The sequence below is a fragment of the Dermacentor silvarum genome, chromosome 1 (assembly GCF_013339745.2).
Source record: "Dermacentor silvarum isolate Dsil-2018 chromosome 1, BIME_Dsil_1.4, whole genome shotgun sequence".
NCBI classification, from domain to species: domain Eukaryota; kingdom Metazoa; phylum Arthropoda; class Arachnida; order Ixodida; family Ixodidae; genus Dermacentor; species Dermacentor silvarum.
In genome coordinates this window covers 252,615,611-252,630,565 of record NC_051154.1, presented here as the reverse complement: position 1 = coordinate 252,630,565, position 14,955 = coordinate 252,615,611, and positions in this window count along the sequence as shown.

Genomic DNA, 14,955 nt, shown 5'->3' with positions numbered 1-14,955 from the left:
AAGGTTTGCCACATAAAAGGGCATTAATCCCACTCAAAACAACACGTAGTGCAACATGATCTTTGCAACTCAAAATTCCAGTGATGACGCATGCAGTGACGTAGTTGACAGAGTGCGGTCAGTCGTTGAACTGAGAAGGATACGCGGAATAGGTATAAAATTCCATGCTCCTGAAATCACAGAAGCAAACTGACACTCATTTTCTATGGGATATTTTTTTACAAAAATAATTAATTAATCAACTAATGAAAAAAGAAAGTAGAAAACTTAGCCACGTCCCAAACGAGATCGTTTTCGTAGCAAGCTTGTTTTATATATTATTTATATAAACTATATTATATATAAGTTTTATAACTTATATATAAGTTCTTTTTTTCAATGCGGAAAATTTCTTTTAAAGAAGCTATCATATATACCTAGGTGCCTGCCGTTCTTGCAGATGCTGGGGACTAGTAGAAATATATCTTCGATGATAATTTTGCTAATTACCTAAAATGTGCTATTAACTTTTTATTTATTCACTTAAGGGCTCAGCCGAGCAGTAGTGAAGTCGTGTTGCTTAGCAGAAATCCTAACGCTAGCCTCACCTCCAAGATATACGTCCCAAATTCTGCTAAGGAATGCTCGGCGTTTCAGCTAAGATTATTCCGAACAGTTCCGATTATTCCAAAAAGGCACGCTTTAGGGAAACTGTTAACTTAAACGCCCATGTACTTCGTAGCACATCTTAAGGTCGCATATGTCGAAAGTGGCCCAGTCTTAAGATTTCTGCTAAGCAGACATGACTTCACTACTCATCAGCTTCAATTACGCAATTGCAACAAGTGCCCGACAGTAAATATTAAACATGTAATTGCATATTTTTGGCAATTAGCAATGTATTCGCAGATTTTTTTTGCTGCTAATGTCCGCTTAGCCACATAACCTATGAGCATAACGGCAGGGATCTGGATATGACAGCTTCCTTTAGAAGAAAATGTTCCGATAATATAATAATAATAATAATAATAATAATAATAATATAATAATAATAATAATATATAATAATAACTAACCAATCAATCAATCATGTTTATTTAACGTGCCCAGAAACACCCTATGGTCTGAGTGCTGGCGCACGCATACATTACAAACCAAACACAAGACACTCAGGGAAATATTAAAAATAAATGAATAAAAATAAAAATTGTGAAAAGAAGAGAGTACCGACACAAAGCGCAAGTAAATACAAAAGAAAAAGGAGGAGAGGGCACTTGAACAATGCATGAAATTATAAAAACAAAGCTCGGAAAAGAACGATGACAAGGAGTTATGAAAGATAAGTTCACGGAAGTAAGCGTTATTAAGATTCTGTATTCTGGGACAGTTGAGTGTTCGTGATGACAGGCAGGAACATGGAAAGGTCTATGTTCTCTGGTGATCTTGCGTGGGATACGAACATGACACAGCTGAGAAGTTCGGGACACGTGAGGTTACCGTGAAGGAGTTTAAAGAGAAACAGGAGGTCAGCGCGATTACGTCGGTCGCGAAGGGAGGGCAATGACAACATCCAACAGTGCTAGTACAGAGCGCAATCAGGTTTGCAAAGCGGTGATTATATATGCTTAGAAACTTTTCTGGACACGATCTATAATGTCACTGTTGGATCTAGAAGAGCCATTCCAGACGACCGACGATATTCGAGTTGAGGAAGACAGATGGTTGTGTATAATTTGCGGAACGGTGTAGGAGACTTGATTTCCTCGATAGTCTGCATACAGAACCAAGAGAGCGCATACCCCGCATTGCAACATGTTTAGGTGAGCCGAAAGTGTAAGGCTGCATCAAAAGTACACCAAGATCATTGATCGCGAGACCTTACACAACGGCGCAGAATCTATAGAATAAGAAAAAGAAATACTTGCTGTTTTGCGTGTGAAAGTCATGACTTGGTCTTAGCAGATTCAAGGTAAGGTTATTATCCTTGCACCATTTAGAAAAGGAAACAGGTCAGACTGCAGGGCGCGACAGTCATCAACAGTGTGGATTTTCTTAAAAATCTTGATGTCGTCGGCATATAGAAGGAAAGAAGAGTTCCAAATAACAGAAAGACGTCATTAAAAAATTTAAAAAGGAGTGGTCCTAATACTGACCTTGAGGGACGCCGCTAGTTGCCAAGTAAGAAGAAGAGTTTGGCCATTGACGTCAATATAACACGATTTATCAAGAAGTAACTGCGCAAGAGATTCACAACTGACGAGTCAACATCAAAGTGCGTAAGCTTGATCAGAAGCAGCGAGTAGCTAACTACATCAAAGCCTTGCTGAGATCACAGTAAATGGTGTCCACTTGCCCCCTTTGAAGTACCGGCGTGGAGATCTGTGTCATGAAACTTGCGAGATTTGTGATAGTGGAGCGGCCGGTGAGAAATCCATGCTGATTCGGAATGAGCGAGTTCTTCACAGTAAAAGACAATACGTTGTGAGAGCAAGCTCAAAAATCTTGGACGTAGCACAGAGAAGATAAATTGGGCGATAATTCGACACATCTGATTTACATCCAGACTTAAATACAGGAAAAACACGAGCAGTTTTCCACATGTGAGGGAAAGTGGAAGTAGTCAAAGAGTTATTATATAGATGTCAATACTGGAGCAAATATACTGCCGTAAGCTTTTAGAATTGCGGAGGGGATGCTGTCAGGGCCGCAGGATAGGGAAGGCTTCGAGCGCCTAAGGCATTCGTGGACAAGCTCTTCATCAAACAACACCGCACTAGATGTAGGAACCGTCTGTGCTGCTGACTGACACCAGCGTTGAAACCTGCATCTTTATATAAGGAAGAGAAATGGGCTGCAAAACAATCCGCGACTGCTTGGACTTCTGCCCCTCTAGAGTCAAGTAAGCGAAAACCCTCTCCATGTTTATTGCAGCGCATTACGGACATACTTCCAAAATTCCGCCGGCCGGTCGGAGGCGCTTTTTTCCAAGTATGCCAATAAGAATCTTGATCCGCTTATAGACGTTTACAGAGAGCCCGAAAAAAGCGGAATTCTTCTCTGTACTCATTAGGCAACGGAATTCTGGATTTTCGGTGTGCGCGATCTTTATTGCTTCGGGCAATTATGAGTTCAGACGAAAACCAGTGGGGATATCTATAGAGCGTCTAGGCCTGTACTGGGGAATGTATTTGCGCATACTGCTCAAAACAAGCTCTGTAAACTGATATACTTGGTCATTAACATTGCTTTTGTGGTAGAGCACTGCACGGGCTCGGCTTACCCGAAAGCATGGGCCCGGCCCGGCCCGTGGGCCGGGCCGGGCCGGGTAGAACAGTTTTGTCATGGGCTCGGGCCGGGCTCGGGCACGGCGTGTGATTTTTGACCCGGGCCCGGGCCGGCTCGGGCTTTCTGGTGGTGTGCATGTAACGGGCAGCGAGTTATTCTCGGGCGTCTCAACTCTGAAAAACATTATTTTTCGGTCTCGGGCCGGGTTCGGGCCAGTTTCGAGTCGGCTCGGGCCGGGCTCGGGCCTAAGGTAAAGGGGCGGCGGGCCGGGCCGGGCGGGTAATGTAGATTATTTCCGGGCCCGGGCCGAGCCCGGGTCTCACCATAAAAGTTTGATCGGGCTCGGCCGGGGGCCGCCCAACGTAAAAACGGGCCCGGGCCGGGCCCGGGCTGAAAAAATCGGCCCGTGCAGTGCTCTATTTGTCGGTAACCAGTGACCAGTCGGTGGTAGACAAGGAATTATATAACCAAGATAATCACCACGCTTGAAGCAAAGCGTGGGGATTCATTCCGCCACTGGAGGAGCTCTGCCTCAGTGCTGACACAGAGGCAGTTATCTTTAGTGGCGGATGAAAACTTATCGGTACGCACAAGGAAAATTTCGGAACGAGAGACATCTAATATCTGAGCATAATAATAATAATAATAATAATAATAATAAATAATAATAATAATATAATAATAATATAATAATAATATAATTTTATTAAAGTCTTCCAGTGCAATGACAGAATCAGGTGCGCCTAAGCCATCACAGTGGCTTGTCACGCGAAACCCGACAGTCAGCAAAAAGACTAATACAACAACAACAATAACGACGACGACAACAACAACAACAACAACAACAACAACAACAACAACAACAACAACAACAACAACAACAACAACAACAACAACAACAACAACAAACAACAACAACAACAACACAACAACAAATAAATAATAATAATAATAATAAAATAATAATAATAATAATAATAATAATAATATAATAAACACCTGTATATTTTGTGGCCATATTATCGACTGATCAGTTTCGGGATATAATTCTGAGAGTCCATGTTTCACTGAGACATAAATAATGGATACGATGTATCTAGATTAATAACGTAAGAAACTAGTAATGAACGACAATGACCCCAAGCATCATTTAGTATTAAATTACTCAGTTTTTCATAGTACCATAAGAACTATCTGATAAACTTGTAACATGACAATAAATGTAAATAAGAGAGCATATGTCATTTTTAAAACCGATTAGCACAACACATTATGTCTAACGTGAGCAAAGTTATCAAAACATTGCGTTGCAGCCCGTCCGGTCGCGACAGTCTTAAGAAGTCTGGGCTCGTATTTAGAACGCATTTTGTACTCTATAACGGTTCGTAAGAAGTAGTGAAAATCATATGGAGCGAACATAATCAGGTTACGGACAACAACGGATAATGCGCCACATGAAGACATCAGTTAACTGCGAGCGCCTCTCGAAGAAAGTCATTCAATTTTGCTCGCTACAGCGCATAAGAGGCGTACATCTGTGCCAAGTTCAAGAAAATTGAATAATATAATGCATGGCTGCATAAATGTCAAGCGCAGGAAAGGAATGAATAAAAGAAATCAAGGTGTGTGTTTCAGAGCTGCATCCCCGCACAGTTTCCGGAGAGACATTCTAGAGATAACTTCCTTGCTCAAGGCGGACGTCTCAACAAATTCCCGGGCAAAATGAAAGCCTCGGCCCTCAGCGTTCCCGCTTTCGGGTATTGACAAGCGCAATGCTGCTTAGCTTCATGACATGACGAGGACCAGCGTACTCAGCGTTACATGGCCAATGACATACACTTGCAATAGATTTCTTTGAGCTTGGTTAGGAAGAAGCGAGCAATGGAAATGCGGGGAGGTCAACCAATGCACCTGCAGTTTTCCGCCCTGCATTAAAGACAAAATCAGGGCTTATCGATCAAGCTTCCGTTGCGATTCCGCGCGAGAAACGCTGAGGCCTATAATTTCTCACGAATCCCAAAGTCCCCTCTCTGCGAACAATACGGCTCGCGAGCTCCGGACATGGACGCCGATTTTCTCTTCAGTAAAGTTGGAAAGCTGCACGCGCCCGAGCTCGCACATCGCAGTGTCCAAGGTCCCCAGATTCCTGGTCTGCAAATGGCACAGAAGGCTCCCCCCTGTGCTGCGCCGCTTGGCGCAGGCTGCCGGCGGGCACGCAAGCGTCAAGCGCGCCTCACGCGCATGGTCTGAGCCGCAGGACGCGACGTCTGGCCTCTGGCGCTGACGCTACTGCTGCCTCTGCAAGCACGAAGGCGGTTTCGGTTTCACTGCCGCGAGGCTGCCACCATCAAGAAAGGCGCACGCTCTCACGGCGGCAGGCTGGCGAGGGTGCACCGCGATAACTATCTCTGGAGCCACACAGAGCTGCAGCTCTGTCTCCTCGCCGTCGCCGCAACTGGCTGATGATCCCGCCGCAGCCCCATTTATTTGCCAGCGCCTCGCTGACGTGCGCGGCTTTTCTGGCAGACAGGACCGCCGGTCGGTTCCCGGGAATCTGCAGATGCTGGCCGCTCGGAGGCACCAAAAGTGCGCCGTGGTCTCCCGCCCTGTCGGCTGCTGTGGCTACTGCTGCTGCTGCTGCTGCTGCCGCAAGCGTGACGTAGCGGAACGGGCCAGTCACTTCCTGCCCCCTCTCGCGAATGCTTTCGGCCCTCGTTTCGCCGAAGCCATTCGCACGCAGTGGCCCTGGTGTGTTGCCTGGTGCGGCGCTCATGTGCTGATAGGCGAGTGTGACAGCGGGGCGGTGTTATCTGGACTGCGGATGGGTTTGCGAGGGTAGTATACCGTGTAACCGATATACACGTGCGGCGGGGTTGCTCATGCTTCGCCCGTAGCTGCAGGTCCCGAAAAGTGTAATCTCAAGACAACGTGCTCGCGTTTTCTGTATAGTGTATGAAGAGTGAGCCACAGGCAGGAACAGTGCTTTCTTCAAATGCCGGTCCGAAGGCAGTATTCATAAAGGAAGTCAGGATGCACACTGTTAAGTGAGTGTTGGTTTGTGCTATAGTTGGGGATTCAAGGCAACAAATTATCAGCGAAATAAGCAATGGCATAACAGTGTAAGGCATCAGAGGCCATATTGCCACCCTTGATGAAAAAAAAAATACCTGCCTTTGTCAAACGTTAAGGCAAGAGCAATAGAGGTGTCAAGCACGTTAAAAATAAACTAAAGAACCAAACTCAGCCCGGGTTCTTGTTGGAAATGTTCCTTTGTGGGAAACTCATTAAGTTAATGGCCTTTCGAGGGTCATTATTTAGGAAACGGTTAGGAAAAGAGGTGGTAATTTTATTCATCGCGTTTCCAGATCCAAAAATGGTATGGCTGGCACGGAGAGTTCGCTTCAATTTCCCAATTACGATGAACCCACTGAAATTAAAAGTGCGAAAGTTCATTAATGCATTTTAGTTAATTAGGGACTAATTTCCACGTGTTACCCATCACCCAGTGTCGCCGTCCCTGACGGCATGTCTCCGAAGGAACCGTCCATTATTTAAAAAAAGCTATATTTAAATATTACTTAAGGTGCTCGTAGAAATTACCAACCGGTATGTTGCTGGCGGGATCTAATCGTGGACGGCAAACATATGAGCAAGGCTGCAGATGTGAGCAAGTGTCTCCCTACGTAGACGGTTTCCTCATGCCTGTGAACTGTAATTCTGGTCGTTTGATGGGCAGTTGTCAAAGATCTTGGGCCAGTTTAAAAATTGTCTTTTTCCCTAACGCTGACTGGTGAGGTGCCGAATGTTAGGTTTGTTTGTTTTCGGATTTAAAGCTAAGGTTTGCAAAAGATCATTTATTACTTTGTATGTTGCTATGTATATTTATTGCATTTATTTACCACGAGCAAGCAAACCACATCCTGCTATACCCTCCTGAGACCCGAATATAACTATGGAACAAAATCGCTCTTTAAGCAGGTTTTTGTGTTCACCGGTATGTTACACACGTGAAAAACATAAAAAAGAAATTAATACCACGATTAGACGACAAAAGCTGCATCTCCACGTATACGGAAGAAGTAACCATTGCCTCATTTTTACTATGGCAAAAACTGCAATTAATTGGCGAAACACAGACATGAAGATGGAAGCTGCTACACGCTGGATTTTCACGCAACTCTAAAAAATTCGAAACATATTCCAAGGTTTGTTTTCACCCGTCGGTGACACAAAGGTCTAGATCAATTTGTGTCCAATTTTTCGATACCGGATCATAAGATATGAGAAAACCACTTCCGTGCTCCACGTGGACCTGAAGTCATATCTAGGGCCAATATTTTGAGTAATCGCCTCCAATTGAATTTTGAACGAAACAACAAAATTGAAGGCAATGCGCAATATATTGTACAACGGGTCTTAGGAGGATAGATAATTAATTCGGTGCACCCTAAATTTGTAAAAGGGAACCGCGCGATCATACCTAGAAAATGGTCTCACTTATTCACGCCCACGTGTAATCAACGCTGCAGTTCCAATAGACTGATCCAGCACCTTGTTAGTTCTGGCTATCCGCAGCACTTGCTAACGTCTATCTCTGTCTGCGTTCTCAGGAATTTGAAGCATTAATAACGACGGCATTAATGTCCAGTATACAGCCAGCAAGCTATGCGAATACAGAAGGCGGCTCACAAGAGAAATTACAGGACACATCGTACGTCATCGTACGCTCAATTTGTCTGTCAACTAAGGCGCTACAATTTTTAATGTTGCACGCGGTAGCCAGATCACTCAATGAACGGTATCTGCTTTGCTGGAATATTATTCTTATGTTTTTTTTTCGTCATTGCGTATTGTTTTTATTTTACAATTTTTTTAACGAGTTATGTCGGTGAGCCGGAAAAAATAAAGTATAGTTAGAAGTCGGCACTGTTCCTGTTGCTTTCTGTGTCCCCATTTTACACTCGCGCTGTTAATTTGTTGCCTGCTGTTAAAATCGGAGAACCGCAACAGTGTATGAATTGGTTTATCCTCGGAAAAGGCGTTGATTACTCAAAATGACGGGCATTGTTCGCTGATCATTATGAGTTTTCATGCATTTGTGGCCATATATTTAGTGTCTTACCAAATCTATGAGACAAATATGCGCCCCTTCAGTGGCCACGGAGAGGCCTGCTTGCGGGGGCACCAATACGTAGCCGCCACTGCTCACCGTCAACTGCCTGTGTAAAAAACAAGTTGCTCTTCCTTTTCCGCTGAATTGTGCCTCTTAATCATTCCGCCCATTTGCCATTTCAAGAGAATAGGAAATACCGAGAAGCATTGAACTTAGCATTATGCTATAAGTCGAGGGCGTTAAAATTCCCCCTGCTATTAGCATCGGAGCATGCGCACAACATATCAAAGACGTTTGCAAAAGCGGATACATTAGAGTTCAAGTGAGACTTTCCAGGAAATGTTTGCCTTTCTCGTCAGCCACGTGCGCGTGAGGACGTTTTTTCTTTTCTTTTTTTTCTTTTTCTTTTAATCTCTAGAGCGCTGGCGTCAGCATAATTAACGGCAGAGGCCGCTGATTTTGAGGACGTGTGCACCGAATGACCTTAACTGAGGAGTCGAACACTAGCTGGCAAGAGCTGTGATAAATAAATAAATAAATAAATAAATAAATAAATAAATAAATAAATAAATAAATAAATAAATGATTGCTTGTAGTGGCCTCTGAAATACATACACAGGCGCCATCGCCATGAGCGCAGTTGTTAGCGTCCTCTGTCGGAATCCGTTTTCGTTTTGTTTAACAAATTGTTTATGTTTTTTATCGACATTGTTTATGTTATTATAGTCTATTATTTATTTATTTATTTATTTATTTATTATTATTTATTTATTGTATTTTTATTTTATTTATTATACTGACACGTGTACATATCCTTGTTCCGAGGACTGCATTTCACCGCTAACAACCTGTTATCGCTCACCCCCAAGAGGCGCCGGCATTATTTGGAACTTACTCGGATGTTATCGTCGATCTTATCTGTTGTGTATATTCACGCCGAACCATGTGTAATCAGATTATGTGCGCGACACGTAGTGTGTAGTACTTTCTGGAAGGCACGCGGGCACCAGCGATTATATTGGAACTCCGATGCTTGTACAAAAGCCGATGCACTTGACCCGCAGATCAGATTTTCGACTATCGAATGTGTTCGGCCGCTATTGTTGTGCTTTGAATGTCAGTTGCTCTTACCGTATATATATATATATATATATATTAATATATATATATATATATTATATATATATATATATTATATATATAGATATATAATATATATATATATATAGGTAAAAAAATAGAAGCACGAGGAAAAAATTGTCGCAGTTTCACCCGAAAGCGAAGCATGAATTGCGATAGCAAATTTGTAGAGAGCTATACGGAATAAGGATAGTAGTTTTTCAGCTGCTACAAACTGGACATGCAGCAGCACCGGCAACACAGAACTGTTGTCGACGCCGGCGTTTTGCCCGCGTTCGCACAAAACGCGCGCGGCGTTGGTGACTGTTGCGGAGCCTTTGGGGGCGGCTCGGACGTTTTCGACGAGATCAGAACGGGACACTCGTCGAGCAGCGTCGGAAGTCTTACCACCTCGCGCCTCGCCACGTTTTTATAAATAGGCATTTTGTGCCGCAGCTAAACGTCGCCTCCCCCCCGTCATGGCCTTCCGCGTGTTGAAGAAGTCGCGTTTGCTCTGATATATGGTGATTGTAAAGGAGGAAAGAGACGCTTAATCCGCCTTTTTCACGGCCCGACGGCGCATGCGCCCTGCCCTGGCGGATTAGTCGCCGAAACGTTTTGGAAGGGTCGCGCGCGCGGCCGTGCGGCCATCTGGGGGAAACGCCCCGAAAAAAAAAAAAAAAAAATGCGCTCGGACGCGCGCTACTGTGTGCCGTGTACCGCGTTGAAACTCCACTGGTAGCTCGACGTCAGTGCAGTACTGAAAGTGTGCGTAGCGTAAGACTGGCTTTGGTACTGCGACGGGCTTTCTTGTCGACGACACCGAGAAAATCACCGTGCCTATCCATCGTTCGACCGAAACCCGCGCGATAGGCCGTCGAACCGATAACGCGATAGCCGCAACGCCTGCGTTGGTATATATAAATAATCGCGCTCAAAGTAAAGTCAAACATGCCCACGAAGTTGAAAGGTTGAAATGCGCAAGGCTTCGACCCTCTCAAGCCGTGCACACGAAGTTTGAGCCAATGTTGATTTCAGCGAAGCTTAGGCCTGGCTCCGTCGAGTTCGTGCACCCGCTACCGGCGGACCTGTACTGAAAAGTAAGCAAGTTAGGACGAAGGAAACTGCTTTTATAGTTCAGTTCTCGCCTTAGCGATTTGAAATAAACTACTCTTCGCTTCGCACGGCGCGTACACATAATCTGCAAGCGGCGACACAGCGCTGTGCCCAACGGCTGTGCCAACATCTGTATAGGTCACCATTCCCGTAGGCTGCCGCTCGTATTCGCAACGTAGATGGGTCGATTTCTACGTTGGTATGCTCACGCTTTTCTTAATTCCTGAGATGTACTGTTTATCTCTGCGTCAAACGCGAAACAAGAGACGGTACATTCGGCACAGCAGCATAACAGCCGCCTCGCTCTTTCTATAACGGTGTCAGCGATGGCATCCGCGTTTTTGCGGGAGAACAACACGGCCTTTAAATGAGCACTTATGTGAGCCCATTTTTGTCTAATAATGCTTTATGACACGCGCAAACTAAGTATGATGAAGTTAAAGAAAAGCGAGAATCAGTAATAAATTAGCAGCCGATATTGTAACTGGATCACAGTCGCCGTTGAGTAGCTCAGGCGTCATACTGACTCGTCTCACGGTGGAATAACGCGGCTCATATGAGCAGTATGTGTGTTTTATTTTGATTTTTTCATATCAGCGATGCACCTTTTCCCAATGTTTGACGCTAACAACGATCTGTGGCTGTAGATGTCGATGTAAACAAGGGCACCGCTTTGCTAAATCCGACGCGGAAGGCTGCGCGGTCGAAAACTTCTTATTTATGCGAAATGTCTAAAGAATATGCAAAAGAATTGAAAGAAAAGCGAGGTGCAAGTGCAGGAGTCAGCAACAACAAACTCCAAAGCAGCCGCGCCGGCAGAGGGTATACTCAGCGCACCTTTATAGGCCACACTATAAACAAAACAGCGCTATCACGTCTGCTCACCCTATATATAGTTGGTGAGTGCTACATGGCTTCCTGGAAACGACATGCTGCCCCGCAGAAGCCATTAATAATTATTCGCGATCCACGAAATGCACAACCGATGCGCACTCAACAAGGCGCAGGTTCACAAATCAACCGGCGAAAGCCCCGGCACCCTACCAAAACGTTTCGGTGGCGTGCGGCAGAGGGCAGCACAGGAAAATGAAAAAGGCGGCGAGAACGAGCACGGCGCAGAACGCGCGTTTGTGTTCTCCGCCTTGCGTTCACTCCCCGTGAAAGCGCGCGTCCCTCGCGCCCTTTCACTCACACATACAGCGTTCGGCGGCGCGCGCGCGACGATTCGATCATCTCCATGACGTCATACGGAACCTCACGGACGACGGCGACAGCAGAAATCTGCTTTGGAGTGTCCATGTAATTGCTATCGCAATAAAACATAACAGGACTTTACTGACGTGTCGGCCGGGGTCCGGCCTTCATCACGAGTTGACTCTTGATGAAGGCCGGACCCGGCCGAAACGTCAGTGAAGTCCGGTTATGTTTTCCTACGTGCTTCTATTTTGTGAGCTATTTCTGTGCCGGCTCCTGTAATTCTGTGCTTCCCTGATATATATATATATATATATATATATTATATATATATATATATGCAGGGTGTCCCAGTTACCATGAAACAAGATTTAAGAAAAGGAAACAGAATCCTTTTGTGAGGATGCAAGCAAATGCATGGCGTTAACAGTAACCTAAAGGAGCGTCTTTTTTTGTGTTGTTCCTAATTCATAAATTTGTAATGACTCATTAACTAACCTTTTAATTGATATATTACGGCAGACATGTCAACTTACGTGTTAGAGCGACTTCGAAAACACCCATTTCAATGGTTTGTGAGACGCTATATTTTGCGGTTTCGTATATCCGCGTGTTAAAGAAAGCCCGCGAAATTTAAAAATATACCGTATGACTACGCGTCCGCGCTCAGCGATGACAGCGTTCATAAACGAGTCGTGGGGAAGTAAACATCTTGCCACTGGCGTACAGATGACGTTCACTCCGACTTTTTCTGAAGTCATGGGATTGTGAGGTTTACTTGAGTACACCATGCGGGAATCGAAGGTCTTGCCGCAGGGGCGTACCCTGACGTAAGAAAGGCACGGCGCGCGAAGACAGTTGCACTGAATGACGTGTGGGCCTTTCTACAGGGAGACTTGCGAGGTAGTGAGTAGGTGCCCGGGCGAAGTGTCGTATCCTGAGGCTTGGGCTTGGATACCTTGGGTGGTATTCAGGTTAGTTCTGCAGGTGTTGGAGATGACCAGTAGGCTGTACCACAAAAATCCAGGAAAGAGGACCCTGCAGCTACAGTTGCAGCATAGAGTTCGTTGACACTCCTCAGGTCATGCTTTTTTCTCCGCTATTCTTGCCGTCTTTCATTTCCCTCACCCTTCCCCCAGTGCAGGATGGCAAACCAGAATGTTTTCGGGTTAACCTCCCTGCCTTTCCCACCCCGGTTATCTTTTTCTCTCTCCCAGCTCTTTCTTGATAGGAAGCTAAACACATTGGAAATTCCTGTGAGTCATTTTTTCACTTAATTCACATGGCCTCCAGGAGAGATTTCTGTCAATAACCACCCCCAATAATTCGTGACTTGTACTGTACGAGATCAGCTGTCTTTCGACAGATATCACGTATGGAGACATTGGTTTTCTGATAAATGCCACCACTCAACAATTTTCACATGATATTTAAAGTCCTTGTTCCCGAAGGTAGGATGATGTTAAAGTGCCTACCTTCTAAAGCTGCGCGCGAAGCTGAAGTCGCGTCACACCCGATGTCTAAATACAAATGTCGTCGGCATAGATGGAAAGCCGAACAGTGCATGAAAGTATGTTGGCGAGTCCAATGAGTGTTAGATTAAAGAGCGTTGGCCTGAGCACTTTGTTTACTCCTCTTGTACGAGAAATACAGCGACCGCACAACGTTTATACTGATGCCTCAACTACAACAACCAGTTCCGGTGGCGTGTAGTTATACCAACAAGGGGAATAACCCAACGGTTCAAGACTTCCCATATCCCTACGTCTTCATTCTACAGCTGCAGAGCGCGCGGCTCTCCGCGGTGCGCTTCATGTGATCAATACACATAGTCCTGGCAAATGGGCACTCTTCTGCGATTCAAGGCCAGCCTTACAATGTATACAGTCAATTCTCGGCCATGGAACTCACGATCAACTGACGTGCGAAACCATAACACTTATCCATCACTTGAGAGAAAAAGGTCATGATAAGGATACCAAGCCATTGCGGTATCATTGGAAATGATGACGCATATCAGTCAGCTCGGACGTCAAACCAAGAAGACCACTGTGTCCCCATTTCTCTCTCACAGACAGACACTGCGATACAGCTTCGCATTCTAGCACGCACACTCTCGTTAGCTGAGTGGAGTACCCCACATACAAGGAGCGCCAGACTGCACAGACTACGCTGCAACTCGGACCTCCCGCCAGACTGCCCCGACACGAAGCGTCTCTCTTCTGTGTTGGTTGTGGTTGGGAGTGGCCTTCACGAAAGTACCATGAATTTTGGTGCCATAACGCCGGACAATGGATTTTTCGACCCATGAGCCATCTAAGGCTTTCGCCTTATTAACTAATGACCGCGACTTCCTGCAGTATGGGCGAGCTCGGCTATCACGAATATTTTTTTCACCCTGCGCCCTTTCGCTGAAAATACTGCAGAGCAGTTAAAGTACAGCCTTTGAATCAGCGGCGAGAAATTTTTTCGCATGCCATCGTCCTTGGGTATTAAGCTGCACTGAAAATTGGTGGTCGGCGAGCAAGCCTCTGAACATTCTCCTCTTTTCTTTCTGTTTGCTTCGCGTCATTCGTTATATTTCTCGTCGCCGCGTGCAAGATAATTTGATTCGACATGACGGAGTAAATAAATCGCGAAGCTTTAACTAAATCGGTGTTTTTCCTGAAACTTGCCTTGTTTCAAAGGGAAGCCCAATGTGATGCCAAACTGGAATGGCCAGCTTGAACTAAGCGAGGACGCAAGTTCATTTGCTGTTTCCAACGTTCCCATCACGTCAGCATCTATTCAGGAAGGCGCTTTCGAAAACGCCGATGTGCCACTTTGTCATTGCCTCTTGCTCTGCGTGGCAGGCAGCGTCACATTTACGTAATGACGGGGTTATTTTCATGAATTCGTATGGTCCGTAGTCGTCGCAGATCTACAGATTACGTAAGCATGCCCGACCAGCGACGACAGAAGTACTACAGCGCACCCCCCCCCTCCCCCGCCCACCTTCTCTAATCACGCACATGCATCCAGACGCACACACGCGCATTCTTTTTATTTGCGATCTCGCGTGCACTTTCCCACACTTACACGCAACGTGGACGGTGAATGTGCCAGACAACGCATAAATGAATAATTATCTGACATTTTAAGTCGTTCCT